General features: G+C 44.1%; 1 pseudogene across 1 annotated transcript in view; it reads left to right on the top strand.

Annotated features, from left to right (window-relative positions):
* The first annotated feature begins 203 nt into the window (after positions 1-203).
* LOC309660218 (tropomyosin-like) overlaps positions 204-18,423 on the top strand; it is a 28,871-nt pseudogene continuing 10,651 nt past the window's right edge. Inside the window, exon 1 of the transcript XR_014268352.1 lies at positions 204-18,126. The product of XR_014268352.1 is annotated as a tropomyosin-like (transcript). The remainder of the gene's footprint in view (positions 18,127-18,423) is intronic.

The following is an 18,423-nucleotide window of genomic DNA, read 5'->3' as shown; positions in this document are numbered from 1 at the left end:
GCAAGTGGAAGTGTAAATACTAGGTGAGACAGTGGAGACCCTACTTGAAAGTTTTGCTGTGAAGGGAAATGGAACAGAACTAGAGGAGGTCAAAGAAGTATTGGGGTGGGGGTTTGCGGGGGCAGGCACGGGGCATGTTTGTTTTCCAGGAAATGTTTCACTGGTGATGGGAATGAGCGAGCAGAGGGAGAAAAATCCCTTAGGGTGTGGAATACTCTTCGTTCTTGTCATTTGATCTGCAAGCGTGAAAGCCTCTCCACTCTAGCCACCAGCCTCTTGTTGTGGTAAAGGTTATGTTTTTATTGGGGGAAAATGCGAGGGTGAAGGGAAGTGGTGCACAGAACTTTAAACATTTCCATTATATGAAAACCTGCCTTTGTTGAGGTTGCTTCCTTAGGACCCGAGACCTGCCATGGACTTGCTCACCATCATCATCTTTTGGCCTCTTGCGCTGAAACTGCTGGACTGGCCTTGGTCTGTATCCCACCCAGCCAGCCTCTGCCAGAGTAATGCTTCCTAAAACTGAGCTGTCTCTGCTCAGAACCGTTCAGCCCCTTCCCAGAGCCTTCGGAGTGGAGTTCAGAGCACCTAGGTGTACACAAGCTCCACTCATCTCTGCTGTGTCCCCTCCTGCTTCACCAGCTTACCACTTTCCTGCCTGAGCGTGGTGCTGTTTCATGTGTCCTTCCCTTTGCCTGTGCCACACTCTACTCCAGACTGCCCGGTGCCCAAGAGACTCCCCTGACACCTCACCCCGCTCCTCCAGGCTCTGCCATAGTTGCTTTTCAGCCTTGTTCCCTGGGTTTACATTCTGACAAAGCTAAGCTGGGGGCTTATTTTTACCACTTGGCTGTTTATATTTCTTGAGGATAGGAACTAGTGTGTCACTCAGGTCTGAATCTCCACTGCTTACTTAGTGCTTGACACATGATAGGGTTGAATATTTAGTGAATTGGTAAGTACAAACATCTAAATTTGCACATGAGAGCAGTTAGGCTTTAAAAAAAATGGTAACTCTGTAAAACATCTCATTTAAAATACTGTGTTCTATTATAATGTGATATTTATATTCAAATTTAAAGGGTTTAAGTTTTATGCAATATAAACCAATAAAGCATGAAATAAAAAGAGACAGATTGGTAGGGAAGACCATATCCCACCCCAGTGCTGGCTTAAGCACCCCCCAGCCCCACCCCCAGCCACCTTTTCATTGATACTTCATTTTCCCTTCCTTTTCTTTGGTCACAGAAACAATTAGCCTGATTGCAAATTCTGTTTCATACTTCTATAAGGTCAACTTTATTTGGAGTTGTACATGAAATAATCATCTCAAATGAAGTAATTCATTGACTTGAGTGGAAGATTCTTTTCCAGGTGTTACTCTCCCATGCCCTTCACCCCCACGCATACAATAAAAAGGAGGTGATATAATTTATGGGGCTAGAAAAGAAAAAGGTAAACAGTTGCTTGTTAATAATTTTCGTTTCTACGTTCATTTTTGCCCTTAATAGTTCAGAATAACATTGAACTTAATCCTCTGGGACACATGAACATCATGCATAAGTGTACTGAGAACATACACTTTATATATAAGTAGACTGAAACTCTGGGCCTTTGTTTTCTCTCTCAGAGTGCTGTTCTTTAAGGATTAAGGCTGACCAGGCCTAAAGGGTTTAATGGGAGATGTCTTCTAACCCTTCAAAGAACAGATGTTAGAAACGTATTTTTTTTTTAAAAATTGGGAATCAATTATAGTTGAAATGATTCCACTTTGAGCAAATAATAATATGCCATTTGCGGAGAAGCGACCGAGCTCCGGGCAGAGGAGGCAGGAACCGGAAGGCGAGCAAGGGCCGGGCGGCACCATGGCCGGGGTCACCACCACTGAGGCAGTGAAGCGCGAGACCCCGGTTCTGCCGCTGCAGGCCGGTGACGTGGAGGAGAGGGCCGAGCGCCTCCTGCGGAAGTGGAGGAGAAAGGCGGCCCAGGAACAGGCTGAGGCGGCCTCCTTGAACCATAGGGTCCAGCTGGTTGAAGAGCTGGACCACGCTCAAGAACGCCTGGCCACTGCCCTGAAAACGCTGGAGGAAGCCGAGAAAGCTGCTGATGACAGCGAGAGAGCCATGAAGGTTACTGAAAACCGAGCCTTGGAAGAGGAAGAAAAAATGGAGCTCCAGGAAATCCAACTCAGAGAAGCTAAGCACATTGCAGAAGAGCAGATAGGAAGTATGAAGAGGTGGCTCTTAGGTTGGTGACTATTGAGGGAGACTTGGAACGCACAGAGGAGTGAGCTGAGCTGGCAGAGTCCCATTGCCGAGAGATGGATGAGCAGGTCAGACTGACGGACCAGAACCGGAAGTGTCTGAGTGCTGCTGAAGAAAAGTACTCTCAAAAAGAAGACATGAGGAAGAGAGAAAGATTCTTACTGATAAGGAGACAGAGACCCGTGCTGAGTTTGCTGAGAGACTGGTAGCCAAGCTGGAAAAGACAATTGGTGATTTGGAAGATGAACTGATATGCACCAAAGAGGAGCACCTCTGTACACAAAGGATGCTGGACCAGACTCTGCTTGACCTGGATGAGATGCAGAGCACCCCGGTCCCGCCCTGCGCTGTTCCTCCCTCTGACCCCGACTCTGCTGAGGCCACCCTGCCCGAAGCTGACCTTTAAGCTGAGGGCTGATCTTTAACTGGGAGGCTGCTTTCTCCTTTCGCCACCTCTCCCACCCCCACCCCTGGGTCCTTTTCGCCAAACTGTCTCTGCCTCTCCCCAGAGATCCCATTTGGACCAGAGGCTGAGCACCTTTGGGAACAACGTTTAAGGGAATGTGAGCACAATGCCAGGTGTCTTTAAAAGCATGCTGTGATGGACACATTTTGTAATTACCTTTTCTGTTGCTGTTGATGTAGCAGCCATTTGTAAAACATTCCAGATAATTCCATAGTTCTGAAGCAGCAGTCTAATCCCTTTCTCACTTTTGGAAGGTAACTTTTCAGCTTAATGCATATTGCCCTCTCCATAGAGGAGGGAAAAAGGTATGGGCCTGCCTTCCTGAGAGCCAGACAGCCCAGAGAAAGGCTCCATTTTGGGAAACCTCATTGCTGTACAAAAAGTCCCCGCCAAACCAGAAAGGTGATTCCAGAAGGAGTTAGCCAAAAAAACAAAGACAAAAAAAAAAAAAAACACTGTTCAGGTTTTCAGCTTTACAGTATTTGGGGGCAACTTTATTTTTTTTTTCCATCAGAAGTGACCACACGAAATTAAGATGGTGAGACCTCTGAGCCCAAATCCTTGTCCCAGCTCTACCCGTTTCCCAGCCGCCCACAGAATGGATCACGTGCCCCTTATGTTGAGGCGACCACTTATGTGCTCTCCCGCCTCCTTGAAAGAAAGAATAGAAAATTACGTTTTACCACTGATTTAGCCATATGAAAGTCATCACCCTTTTCTGGGTCTGAAGCTGCTGTCTCTAAAAGTGCCATCTCATTGTACATTGTATCCGTTAGTGCTGGAGAAATCTTGAATAGCTTATGTAAAAAATTGTTTTTAAATTTTATATTATTTTGAAACTTTGCTTCTTCGGGGTTGGGGCACACTGGTCACCCCATCTGGCTCTAAGAGCTCTCTACAGTCTGGGCTGGCAGTGTGCTGATCTTTTATTAAAGTTTCTTTCCCTACCCAATCCCCCCTTTTTGGTGAGGTTTCGGTGAGGTCAGTTAGGTGTGCATCCTACAGCAAAACTGGCTTAAAATGTACTCTCCTTTGGTGTCCTGTCTTTGGGGGCCGACTGGGAGAAAGAAAAAGCAATAGTGTAACTGTTTTGGTACTGAACATTGATAAATGTCTTTTTGAAATAAAGAACCAGGCCCTCCAAAAATAATAATAATAATATGCCATTTGCTCGTATTTGGTTCGTCAGTATTTTAAAACTAAAGCATTTTTTAGTGATTTGTTATTAGAGAGGGGTAAGCACTCCCTTGGGGGTATACAAAAATTGGGAAAAACATGTATAGTTTGAAAGTAAAATAACTATTTACCCGTTAAAAAAAAAATTAACGCTGACTCCGTGGTATCTGAATGTTACATTTGGAATCAACTTTTTTGTGTCTTTCTGAGTCTACTTTTTTTTCCTTTTCCTTCTTGGCTCTAAATCAGCCCAGGCTGATATTAGATAGGCGTGCATCATTAGGGATAGCCTTTGGCTGCAAGTGATAGAAATACAACTATAATCACTTAATGAAGTACAGGTTTATTTCTCTCCCATAACAATTCCAGAGAGAGACAAACCAGGGCTCGTGCAGTGATCCCAGGATATCATCCATTACCCGCTACCTCCATTTTTGCTGCTCTGTCATCTTTAACATGTTTTTGTTCTGAGGGAACCCCCAGGGCCTAGACTTTTAGTAGGCAGGAAGATGAGAAAAAGATGAAAGGCAAAAGGCATGAGTTACTTGAGTCTTTTTTTTGAGGAGACAGCTTTCCCATAGTATACTTCCACCAGCACCTTACTGGACAGAACTGTAGCACATGGGCACCCCTAGCAGTCCAGCATCTTGGGAAATCGGTTTTGTGGGATTTTTTTCAACAGCTTTACTGAGATTTAATTCACGTGTCAACCATTTAAAGTGTACAACTCTGATTTTCAGTATATTCATAGAGTTGTGCAGTCTTCACCACAATTGAATTCATTTTTACCAACACAAAAAGAAAGCAACCCCATGCCCGTTAGCAGTCACTCCTAGTTCCATCCCCACCCCTGCCCTCGGCAACCACAAATCCATTTTCTGTCTCTCTAGATTTGCCTATCCTAGACCTTTCATGTAAATGGTATCATACAATATGTGACTTTTTATGTCTAGCTGCTTTCACTTAGCGTAACATTTTTGAGGTTCATTCATATTGTAGCATGTATCAGGGTTTCATTCCTTTTTATTGCCAAATTTTCCATTGTAATGTGTGTGTGTATATATATATATATACTATTCATTCATCAGTTTATGCACATTTGAGGAAACTTTAGTTGAGCACATTCTTACCTTGAACAAAACTTGGCTTCCGTTGGTAGGAAAGTAGGGATGGCTGTTGGTGGGCAACTAGCAGTGTCTGCCACTGTGCAGAAATGGGGTAAGGGGCTGGTATCTGGCCTCCTTTAGCAGTATATCACTGCTTCAGAGTATTGTCAGTATGAGAGGAAGTGCAGTGGTTATGAAGTCTTTGCAATGTAGCGAGTGCCCAGTCAGCTTGTTTTCAGGTTGGTAAGTACTGCCATTATTTGAGGAGAAAGCCTGGTAGGGATTACTAGGGAACATTTTAGCCTCTATGTCCAGAAAACCCTACTATTCCATCGTGATTGCTGTTACTTTGGCCTCGGCCCTACTATTTTCCACGAGTCCATAATTCTGCCACCACTTTATAGATTTGGCCTTGCAGGGATATTTTTGTTCTCCTCAGTGTTTGGCCTGCAGTATCTCCCACCAGGTGCCTTTCCTCTAGCTTCATGGTCTGACTACCTAGGGCCTTTGGAAGTAAGCTAGAGATTAGCTATCTCCATAAAAATTCTTATTAAAAGATCTTAAACATTTGTTTATTCATTTAATGAAGTATCACATGAATTTATTGGACTATATTTTATATGACTTTTTAAAGACTATTTGCATTCATATAATAAGGTTTGTTAATTTTGAATTGGAAGTATTTGGTGATAGCATTACTTACTATATATCTAAAGAACACCTTAGATGTTGTCTACATAACTCAGAGAACAGGACATTCTGGACACTCTGGTAGACTTGAGGAGGAATTGGTCATAGGCCCTGGCCCCAGAAAAGTACTAGAGTTCATATTTCTGAATAAAGTTCCTCTAACTCTGACTTGCTCAGGCCAGAATGGGTTTGACTTGACCGTAATCTCTTCGTCAGGAAGTGCAATGTCTTGATAAACTTGTGTTTAAATTTTGTGTTGGGATCTCTAGGCAGCGTCCCTCTGGCCTTTGCTCTTTTTTTCCCCTTAGAAAGACCCACAGATGACCTGACTGAAAGGAGGGCAGCTTTATTTGACCTGACAGGCATTCTTGGTCAGCTAAGCAGACTCTTGTCTCATGGAAAGTACTCCCTAGGGTCCTTCTTGCCTGTTCTGGGAAGGCAGGAAGAGGAAGAGACAGGAGGCTGCAGCCAGGTGCTGCGCGCTTTGTGAAAATCCGGGACTGGCTCTGCCCTGAGGGCCTGCCCCTATCCCCACTGTCCTTGCTGGCCACCTTGGCCGTCTTCCTACAACATCCTGTGTTGCCAGCCTCACCATCTGGCTCATGCGTCAGATGTCCCTCTGAAAGGAACCTCCTTCCCTTTCCATGGGATACAACATTTCACATGCATTAAACAAGATTTAAAAGTAGATATAAAGATTGCTTTTTTCCCCATAACCATCTTAGCGTAGCATCGCATTTTAAAGCTGAAAGAAGGGTAACCTAACTTTTATTTTAGGAAACTGAATTCAGTATCACTTCCCAGACACAGGATGAAAAATAGGCTTTTTCTCATGGTGATTTTTAGGGAGATGGGTGGTTTTTTCCAGGAAGGGGAATTAATTTACTTGAGTAGTCACTAATGCTCCAAAAGTGGGCACTTTAATATATATTTGTCTAATCAGTGAATGGGTTTTTTTTTTGTTTTTTGTTTTTTAGATCTGTGGGCAGCTTGGTATTAGAACATAGTGTTCAAGGCAGAGAGTGGCAAGAGAGAAGATTCCAGGGGTAAACGGCAGATGTGTCATGAAGGGCCTAACATACTGAGAGGTTTAGACTATGTTCTGTAGGTGACGGAGATTCAGTGGAGGGCCTCCATCAGGTAGTGATGTGGTCACATTTGTTTCAGTGATGTTAGTGGCAGGTGCCCATTGCTGACTATATGCCAGGCATTGTGCCAGTTGCTTTTCATGCATTATCTCCTTTAATCCTCACAGTCCTGTTAAGTAGTATTGTCACCTCCGTTTTGCGGTTGAGGAAAGGAAGGCTGAGGTGGGTTGCACAGGTAGTATGTAGCGGAGCTGTGAATTTAATCCAGGGAGTCTAATCAGAGCACAGAGAAAAGGACGCCAACCATTGAGATAAGAGGAGAGGACCGCAGGGGTGTGTAGAACATGGTGGGAGACCCTGCTTGGTGGTCTCCACATTTGTTGTGCCACAAGACAGGATTGTTGAGAGTGAGAGGTTGGATGGGGGCCTGCTAAACATGAGAGTTGGAAGCTTTGACTAGGGGAAGTTTGCAAGGGAGCTGATCAGGATCAAGTGCAGGTGGACCTCAGCTGAGGCCTGGAGACGGGACTGCCCTGACGGGTTGCGGCATTGTTCTCCACACATTTGACAGCAGTAGAATCTGCTGTAACAAGGAGTGGGTTAAATATGATACATGTTTATTTCTCTCTTATGTCACAGTGCAAAGGGAGGAGGGTGGAGTGGCTCATTTTTCAGAACCACTCAGGGTCCTCGGTCCCTTCCATCTTGTTCCACCTTTCCATAGACTATGCTAATGTGGCTGCATGGCCAGAGCTGGGTCTCTGCACATCAGTGTTCCAGCTCCTGAAAGGGGGTAGGAGCAGAAGTGGAAAGCAAATAATTTCCTCTTAGGTAAGACAGAGGGAAGTTGTACACATCACTTCTGCTCACGTTCCATTGGTGGGAACTTAGGCATCTGGCTGCAAAGAAGTCTGGGAAATGGGTCTAGCTGGGCAGCCATGTCACCAACTAAAACTCTAGTGTTGTGGAAGAAGAGGAGAATAGATCTGGGGCCCAGCTAGGAGCCCATCACAGGAGAGAAGGCTGACTGGGGGGGTTGATGGAGGATTGTGGGTTTTCTGGACAGGTGTGAGGACAGCAGTGCAAGAGAGTTTAGGGTGTTGGTGAGATGTAGTTCACGTGGTCAGCTGTGAGCTCCAGCTGGACAAGGTAGTTAGACCAGAATATTGAAGGCCTGGAGCCTTGGGTCTAAGAGGCTGCAGCATAGATGTGAGATGAAGGGAGTCAGTGGTTTGTGGGTAGAGTGGGATCTGGCGTTGGTTCTAGAGGTGGCTTAGTCCTGGGAGATGGTGGAGCCGTGGGTTTGGGAGGGCGACATGGTGAGATGGAGGTGTCCAGAGGTGAGGGCTTCCCAGAGTGTATTCAGCGTTCCCTGCAGGGGCCAGACTTGCCACCGTAGCACAGTTCCCTCCACCATCTGGCCCTGCTGTCCCCCTCACACGCACCTTCTTCCCCTCCCTTGCTTTCTACTCACTCACGAAGCCAGTGGTTCTTAGACACGCATCCCTTTTGTGCCTTCACACGTAATCTCCCTTCCTGTAAATGCTGCACCATACCCCCACTTCCCATCCATCTAGGTAACTCCTCACCTGCAGAAACCACCACGCACGTCGTCTCTCCCAAGAGACTGTCCTTTTAAAATTTAATTTTTAAACTCTTTTTTCAGCTTTATTGAGGTGTAATTAACATAAGTTGTATATATTTAAGGTGTACAACGTGATGGTTTCATATAAATATACATTTTGAAATGATCACTACAGTTAAGCTAATTAGCATTCATCACCTCACATAGTTACCTTTTTTTTTTCACTATCCCCCTCCCCCTCCCTTCTGGCAACCACCTGTTTGTAGTCTGTTTCTGTTTTGTTTGTTCTTTTGTTTTTTAGATTCCACATATAAGTGAAATTATACAGTATTTGTCTTCGTCTGAATTCTTTCACTTAATATAATCTATATTGTTACAAATGGCAAGATTTCATTCTTTTTTATGGCCGAGTAATATTCGTGTGTGTGTGTGTGTGTGTGTGTGTGTGTATATATACCACATCTTCTTTATCTGTCCATCTATGGATGGACGTTTCAATTGTTTCCATATCATGCCTATTGTGAATAATGCTGCAGTGAACATAGGGATGCATATATGTTTTCAGATCAGTGTTTTCCTTTTCTTTGGAAAAATACCAGAAGTGGAATTGCTGCTTTGGATGGTAGTTCTATTTTTAATTTTTTTGAGGAAACTTCATACTCTTTTACATAGTGACTGCTACACCAATTTACATTCCCAGCAATAGTGCATGACAGGTTCCCTTTTCTCCACATCCTTGCCAAAACTTATTTGTGGTCTTTATGATAATAACCATTCTTACAGGTGTGAGGTGCTATCTCATTGTGGTTTTGATTTGCATTTCCCTGATGGTTAGTGATGTTGAACATCTTTTCATGTGTACGTTGGCCATCTATATGCCTTTGGAAAATGTCAACTCTATTCAGGTCCTCTGCCCATTTTGTAATTGGGTCTTTTTTTTGATGTTGACTTGTATGAGTTATTTATATATTTTGGATATTAACCCCTTATCATATATATGGTTTACGAATATCCTCTCCCATTCATAGGCTGCCTTTTTGTTTTGTTAATAGTTTCCTTTGCTGTGCAAAAGCTTTTTAGTTTGATGTAGTCCCATTTGTTTATTTTTGCTTTTGTTTCCCTTGTCCAAGAGGCTGTCCTTGACCCCTAGCCTTATAAAGCCTCCTCTTGGCTTCTCTCTGGGTACCAGCTAGCTTCTTCCTCTGCTTATTTATAGTTTGTAACTGAAGCTTACATACAGCCAGTTTGGCCTTCCTAATCCTCTATGTACACACTACGTATCTGCAATTAACTGGCCGTTTCTTTGCTTATATTCATATCAAATTTCTGAGACAGGCCATCTCATTGGCCCAGTTCATCTCATCCTTTCATACCAGAGCATAGCTAACCTGTGTATTACCTACTATCGGCCGATCAGTCATGTGCAGGAGAGCAGAATGAGCAGATCTAGAGCTTGCCCAGCTGCTTCCCACGCTGGGTTCAGTGCTGTGGCCGTGACGTGTGGGCACGAGGCACCCCATCATGGCTTTATCTTCCTGCCAGGCCTTGGGTATAGGAGCGGTTTTTAGGGAGATACGATTTGGCTGTTTGTCCTCACCACTCAGGAATAAATTTATATTGTACCAAAGGGATTCGATCAGCTGGTTGAATATTTGGTCATTGGTCTGTTTATTCAACTAGAACACTGAGAAGCTCTGCCAGGCCCTGGGAATGGAGAAGGCTAGGAAGCCACCCTGTTCTCACAGTCTAGTGGGGGTAGCAGGGGAGGACAGAAGAGGGGGCTTAGGCTGTATAACCAGCCAGTTATGGTACAATGAATATGGGAGGAAAGGCTCTGAAACTGTGGGCGCCCCCAGGGTTCCAGCCCCAGAGAGCCTTCCTCGAGGGCCCGGTAAAAACCTGCGAAGCCTAAACACTTGGGGAGGGCACCTCCAGCATCTCCAGAGACATGGGGTGGTCCCTGGAGGGGCAGTGGCCCCCGTTCTAAGGGGGAGCGGCTTGAGCCACTGTCTGTGGGATGGGAATGCTGCTAGGGTTTGGTTGTGGATTACGTGCACACGCGTGGCCCTTGTTCATCTGAGTGGCCATCACTTGTCCTGGAGTTTGGTTTTCTAATTGGTGTGAGGAGAGCCTATGTCTGTGAACTTCTGCTCCCCACCCCCCCTGCCCCCCCAAACCCAGTGGCTCAGACCACTTTGGCCCCAGGGTATGACTGCAGCTTTGCACACACCCTGAGGCTGAGCCTCATCCTGACAGTAAGGAAATCATTTGTGGCATCAGCTGGAAACCATCTGGCTGCCCTCCTCCCCTGCTCCCCCCATTTTTATTAAAACTTTTATTTGCAAATCCAGTTCTTTCTATCCAAGAATTTGTTTGTTGGAAAACAAATACTCCGTTTCCCAGAGATAAAAACCAAAAATGTCCATCTTGTGGAAAGCTGCATCACATTAGGTCAAGGGGGACTTCTCTTCTCAGGATGGTGAAAGCAGTCTGGCCTGGCCTCCCAACCCACACTACCATGGTTGCACCCAGGGCAGGAGCTGGGGAGAAGTTGGGGGGTCAGGCCTAAGGTGGTCCCATGAGGCTGGACCTCCCCCAGGAGCTTCAGGTTTGACCCTGAACCTTTCGGGGAAGTCCCTGCAGAGGCTGGGCAGGAGAAGCGGTCTCTCTCATGCTCCCATCCGGAGGCCCTGCCCACCCTCTGCCCCGTCTCAGGAAAACAGACACCTGCTGTCTTTGCGGAGGTTTCCCAGGCTTGGAGAAAACCCTCTGGGTCGTCACACGCTCACTGAGTACACGGCTTACTGGGAAGTCTGCTGTTCAGGTGACAACGTTCAGTGTCCCTTGGTCTGAGAGACCGGCCTTGGTTCCCCTCTTTCTCTCAGCCCCTTGCTCAATCCCCTACTTCTAAAACGCGTCCCTGCACCTCCACTTCTCTTCAACGCGTCACCAACCCTCTGGTCCAGGCCCCCATCACTCCTGCCCGGACACCTCAAGCCCTTCCTAACCAAGCTACCCCCCAGCCTCCCCGACTCCCGGCCACTCTCCTCACAGCTGCCTGAGCCATCCTGTGACGGGGGACCCTCCCGACCAAAGGCCCGTCTGGATCATCACAGTGGATGAGTGTGGCACAGCTTGATTCTCCAGAACAGCTGCAGACTCCAGAAGCCTGGGCAGGAATTCCAGAAGGAATTGCACAGGAAGTATCGCCTGCCTCCCCTGGAAGCTGTGGGTGAAGGGAGGAAACCACAGGAAACAGAGCAAGGCCAGGGTGGTTATACTAGACAGAGGACTTCTTGGGCTGGGGAGTGTTCCCAGAAAAGAAGCCACCACTGGCTGTGTGGTCACCTGGAGGCCTCGAGGTCCTTGGGGCTCAGGAAAAAGGAAGGCTGGCCCCAGCATGACCTCGGGCTCCTTTTCTAAGCTGCAGGCCAGGCCAGGGGCCCTCTCAGAAGCCCAGCTGTTCTTTGTCCCGAGTCACTTTGTGCTGTGGTCCGTCCAACTGGTATCCCACGGACTGTCCTCACTGTCCTCTCCCTCACTCTGGCCCTTCCTGTCCCCCTCATCCTCATCTTAGCCCCCTCCCCCCCTGCTGGCCCCTCCCTCCCCAACCCCCTCCCTGACTCAGCCCCAGTCAGCGACTCCCATTTCTTTCTCGAAAAAGTCCATCTTGTGTTCCTGGGACACCCCTCCCCTCTCTCAAAAGACCTTTCTCATCTCTCCCTCTTGCCAACACTACTGTCCCCTCCCACCCTGGATCCCCTCCCAGGGTGGTCTTCATTCCCTGTGATTTTCCCATCTCTGGTGGTCCCTCCTCTATCCAGCACTTCCCTCCACTCTCCATTCAGTCTCCCCTGCCTGAAAGAGGAGGGCTCAAGCACCCCTGGGGCATCTCTTGGCTTGTTCGGGTGTCAGCACCCTGACCTGGGACTAGTGTCCTTACTCTCTGGGATGCCTTCCTCTGCAGGTCCCAAGACTCCCAAGGCGACCAGCTTCAGTGTCCTCAGTCCTCCTCCTCCTGACCCTACCAACCACATCACCCTGCTTGAGACCCTCTCTTCCCTCAGTGCTTCTCTCCTGGGTCTTTTCCTCCTCTTACCTTCTACACAGACTTCTTTCTCCCCCATCGCCCCTAATGTGAGGGCTTCCTGAGGCTCCTAGCCCAGTCTTCGTTCTCCATCGCGTCCCTAAGGTGTTCCATCTATGCTCAGATTCCTGCTCTGTGCCCAGCACCTCCACACCTGGGGCTCTGGTCCAGGCCTTTTTGAATATCTCTTCCTGGACATCCCCACCTGGATGTCACACAGCTACCTCAAACCCAACACAGACAACACAAAACTCGTCCTCTCCATTTTCAGTCCTCCATCAGGGCCTCCCCAGGGAGCTACCTTCACTCCTTCTGTTGTGGTTCTTAATGAGTCATCCAGGGGCAGAATTTTGGGTCTCTCTGGCAAGCCCTCTCCAGCCCCCCATCCTCCAGACAGAGTCTTGCCTGTAGGCCAACCTCTCCTATGCCCTCTGCTCCCTCCCCCAGTTTGGCAATAACAACTTGTTTGGGTCTCCTGTTCCCATTCTCTTCCCAGTGCTACCCTGGTTACCAGAGTTACCTTCTTTTTCCTTTTTTGAAAATTACTCAAGCATTTATTTTAAGCATTCTGAAAAATTGGTATGAGAAATGTTTTCCTTCAACAAGTATGGATGCATAGCTTCACGTGAACATCAAAGACGTGTATTTTGGAGTCTCTTAACATTGTAAGCTCCCTAAGCAGTGAAGGACCAGTCCACCCTCTCCTCTGCAACTTCTTCTAGCACTTAGGGCTTATGAAATATAATGATTTCTTGGAGCAAAGAGTAATTTTACTGACCAAATAAAGGTAATCGTCCCACTTCCCACTGAGAAATATACACATATGGAATTCATTATTCCAAGAGTTCCTACTGGCAGAAAAAAAAATCTAAATGTATGCAAAAGCCCTGGAGAAAGGTATGCCGGAGACAAGGTTGGTTTCTAAGACACACACTCCTGAAAAAAAAAAAAAAGAGAAGGATGGACTTAATTCTTAATGCTGATCTACAGGGTGAGATGTCCATGTGTAGGAGGTTTTTACATGAGACCAACTGATGGAGTGCCTTTCCCACTGCATAACATAGTGCTGGCTCATATGTTTATGCATTCACTCAACCTGTATTTAAGCATGTACAGATCCAGCTAGAGTTCCTGGAGTTGCTTTTCTAGTAGTGATAACAACTTCAGCCCAACAGCCCTGACCTCTGGACCCAGACCTGAGACCACAAGGCGCCTACTGGGGTTGGGCTGCTGCCTGTGGCTGTGAGCCACTAAGGAAATGACCCATGACCTAGACATCATCGACTCCCTGCTCTAATTCACCAGCACAAACATCACTTAGAATGTCATTCTGAAGAGCTGACACTGTTGGCTGACCTACCATGGAAGGGAGGCATCAGCAACTGCCACGGTGACTTCATGACAAATGCCTTCCCTCACTCCTTCTTGCCCCAAGAACTAGGTTCCTTGATTTATTTTCAAAAATTTTTATGCAGCAAAATTAGAAAGTGCACAGTACCTTTGTTACAAATATACTTTCTCATCTAGGCACAGAATACCAGGAAGCGGCCTTGAAATTATTTTCGAAGATCTAAGGAAAATATATTTTTGTGCAAGTGTACTTGCTACAGTAAGCATTTGATTAACTTCCTGTTGTCTGGGAGGAAATGCCAAGTGTGGATATAGGACTAGAGTATAGTGTTGGGTTAATTAATCTTTAACAATAAGAGGGAGAAAAAAATATTTTGAAGTCTAATGTTGCCTCTTCCTACCTTCCATGTCTCTTAACCTCTCTTTAATATTTTTCCTCATTTTAACTTTCTGTACTGCATTCTGGGTAGCTTTTTGTAACCTAGCTTCTGATTCACCAATTCTTTTTTTTTTTTTTTTTCCAGTTGTGGTTCTTCTGCTCTTTAATGGAATTTGGGTTTTAAAGTTCAGTGTCTGTATTTTTCATTTCTAAAAGCTCTCTTTTTTTTTCTTGTAAAAATATATCTCTTTTTACCTAAGTAGTTGCTTATGTTTTTCATTGCACCTTTTGTTTCTTTAATTATTGTACACATTCCTTTTTAATAATCTGGATCTACTAATTCCATTTCTTGAAGTTCTTAGAAATTTGAAGCTGTTCATGCTTTTGCTGACTTTCGCTCGCAGTGGATTCTTTTCGCATGTGGGCCATAAATTTGGATTGTGACCTCATGTTCTGCCTGGCCTTATTTGTCAAAATCTTATGGGACAGTAAGACATGAATAAGAAATAATACAGGGAGGGGAGCGGGTGATGGTGCAGGAAGGATGACAAAAATTGTAATTATTTCCAGATTATTTCATTAGGTACCTAGAAAATGCAGGAGACTCAACTGACAATTAAAACTAATAAAGCTATCAGACAAACTATTGGAACTAATAAAAAAGCAAAAACAACAAAAAACAAAGGAAAGAGGCCTAGTAAAGAATAACTTACTAAAACCATTAGCATTCCAAGAAGCCAACAATACCCAATAAGGGTACCTGATTTTTTTTAAAGGATTTTATAAAAAATAACTTTAAAAACAGCTATATAATATGCTTAGGAATAAACAGGTCAAAAAATGTGCAAGACGTATAAAAACCTATCAAACATTACTGAAGTTATTGAACTTTTTAAAAAGGAACCCTGAATTAATGGAGATGTCAAACATATTCCTGGATACAGAGCTGCAAAATTATAAACATATCAGTTCTTCCCAAATTAGCTAATAGGTTCAATACAGTTATAAATGAGCACTTTTTAAATGAACGTAGGAGGAATTCCAGTGGGACAGAATGGCTAGAGGGGGCTAGACTTGGGAATTTCCCTTCTACCAGGTGGAAGGCTAGAGCTGACTAGAGTTGGGTATTTCAAGAGAAAAATTACAAGGTATACTAAAAGGCAAAAAACAATTTGAAAATACAGAGCAAACATCAGAACTGGACATGGGAGGGATATTGGAATTATCAGACCACAAATTTAAAACAACTGTGATTAATATGCTAAGGGCACTAATGGATAGAGTCGCCAGCATGCAAAAACAGATGAGCAGTGTAAGCAGAGGAAGAAATGCTAGAGATCAGAAGCATGACAGAAATGAAGAATTCCTTTGATGAGTTTAATAGTAGACTGGAACAGCTGAGGAAAGAATCTGGGCTGAAGATATCTCAATACAAACCTCCAAAACTGAAAAGCAAATAGAACAAAGACTAAAAGACAAAACAAACAATCAAAAAAGAGCAGAATATTCAAGGTCTGTGAGACAACACAAAATGTGTAGCATACATGTAATGGGAATACCAGAAGGAGAAGAAAGAAAGGAACATAGAAATACTTGAGCCAGTAATTACTGGAAATTTTTCTAAGTTAGTGTCAGACAAGCCACAGATCTAGGAAGGAACTCAGAGAACATCAAGCAGGATAAATGCCAAAAAAGAAAGAAGGAAATAAAGGAAGGAAGGGAGGGAGGAAGGAAGGAGGGAGGGAGGGAAGAGAGGAGGGAGGGAGGGAGGAAGGGAGGAAGGGAAGGAAAGCAGGAAGGAAGGAGGGAAGAAAGACTAGGCATATCATTTTCAATCTACAGCAAATCAAAAATAAAGAAAAGAATTCTGAAAGAAGCCAGAGGAGAAAAACACCTTACCTACAGAGGAACAAAGGTAAGAATTAACATCTGACTTCACCTCAGAAAACATGCAAACAAGAAGACCGTGGAGTGAAATTAAGATGTAGGGAGAAAAAAAACTCACCAACCTAGAATTCTTTACCCTGCAAAATTTCCTTCATAAGTGAAAGCGAAATAAAGACTTTCTCTGACAAACAAAAATTGAGGGAATTTGTTGCCATTGGCCTTTTTATTTTTACAGGAAACGTTAAAGGAAGTTCTCTAGAGGGAAGGAAAGTAATATAAGTTGGGAACTTGGATCTACACAAAGGAAGAATGTTGAAAAAGTAGTAAGTGAATGTAAAATAAAATGAACTTAGCAGGCTTATTCTAAAATTTATCTGGAAGAAAAAATGTTCAAGAATAGATAAGAATATTTTGAAAAACGTAGACAATGATGGTGATTGGTAGTAGTGATGATGGTTGGGGGGGTAGATTACTAAGAATTTGAAAAATGTATCACTGGAACAGAATAGAGAGGCCAGAATTGGGCACATTTACATGTGAAAATGGGGGAATGATTTTTATTTTTATAAATTTTTTTTTTTTTTAAATTTTTGGCCGTGTTGGGTCTTCATTGTTGTACGTGGGCTTTCTCTAGTTGCGGCTAGTGGGGGCTACTCTTCATTGTGGTGCGCAGGCTTCTCATTGCGATGGCTTCTCTTGTTGAGGAACATGGGCTCTAGGTGCATGGGCTTCAGTAGTTGTGGCACATGGGCTCAGTAGTTGTGGCTCACGGGCCCTAGATGTAGGCTCAGTAGTGCGGCGCAAGGGTTTAGTTGCTCCGCGGCATGTGGGATCTTCCCGGGCCAGGGCTTGAACCCGTGTCCCCTGCACTGGCAGGTGGATTCTTAACCACTGCACCACCAGGGAAGTCCCTGGGGGAATGATTTAAACCATATTTTCTTAAGATAAGAAAACTATTCAAATGCTGGTTTTGAAAAATTATCTATTTGGAGAAAAATTAAATTAGAAAGTCATCTTACAACCTTCTCAAAAATTAATATTAAACAACCTTATGCTACAAATTTAAATGTGTTAAATACACAATAGAAAAAAATTAATTTTCAGACTATATAAAACAATAAGTGAAAGATAAACAACCTGATATGAAAAAAACTAGACAAAGGATATGAATGTAAAATTTACGGAGGCGAACATAAATATGTTCAACAAACACAAGAAAGAGGTCACCTCCTCTGAAGTCAGGGAGATGCAGTGAAATGCAGCAAGGGGATCTTTTCTTTTTAATAACATGTATCAAGAATTAAACTCACTTTTAATATCAAGTGTTGACGGTGAAGGAATTTGGTACCTTCAAATACTGTTGGTAGACCTGAAACTTAGTAGAGCATTATTTATAACTGTAGCAAAAATAGACACAAACTTATCAACAAGAGTCAGGTGAAGTGTGGATACTGCCTAGTAATTAAAGTAAATCTGGAGGAACTGACGTGGGAGAACATCCTGTTTGTTAAATGCAAAAAAACGAAGTTGCAAAAGACTATGTACAGTAAGATGAACTTTATGAAAAAAATAAACTACAAGCAGGACTCTGTAAAGGTGTAGAGAGAGGTCTGGAAGGGTACATGCCAAGCACCCAAGGAGTGAGAAGGGAGTAACAGTTACTGAGTGTTTGCTTTGTGCTATGAGATCCTTTACATGATTCTTTACAGATTCTTTACATGTACTAGCTCTAATCTTCCCAGCAATTCTGAGGGGATAAAACCCTGGAGACTCTTAAATCTAAAGATTTGTATCTTTCTTCAGTTCAAGGACATTTTCTGAAATTATGTACTTGATTGTGTACTCCCCAGAAGTCTGTTTTCCCTTTCTATAACTCTTCCTGCATTGATTCTCTAGATCTTTTAATTTTTCTCTCATGTTTCTCACCTCTTTGTCTTTTTGTTCTATGTTTTAGGTCTCAGTGGTTATCAAACTTGAGGTGCACCCCAAACTCCTGGAAGGCTTGTGAAAACACAGATTGCTGGGCCCCACTCCCAGTTTCTGATTTAGTAAGTCTGGAACTGGAACCCAGAAACTTTCATGTTAAAAAGTTCCCTGGTGATACTGTTGCTGGTGGCTGGTTATCACATTTTGAGAACTACTGTTCTCAGGTATTGCTTTCACTTTGCATTTTTTTAGTTTGACAATTACATTTTTAATTTTCATGGACATTTTTATTGTTTTCAATTTTCTCTTTTTGGATGACTTTTTTCCTTTGTCTATGGAAGAAAAACCTCCTAAAACCTCACTGAGGATACTAAGTAGATTTTTAAAAAATGTTATTTCCTATTCCCCACACCATCCCC

Source organism: Balaenoptera physalus, assembly GCF_965194825.1.
Source record: "Balaenoptera physalus genome assembly, chromosome: 4".
Classification (NCBI taxonomy): Eukaryota; Metazoa; Chordata; class Mammalia; order Artiodactyla; family Balaenopteridae; genus Balaenoptera; species Balaenoptera physalus.
Note: the sequence above shows the minus strand (reverse complement) of the source record. Positions and strands in the feature narration are given on the sequence as shown.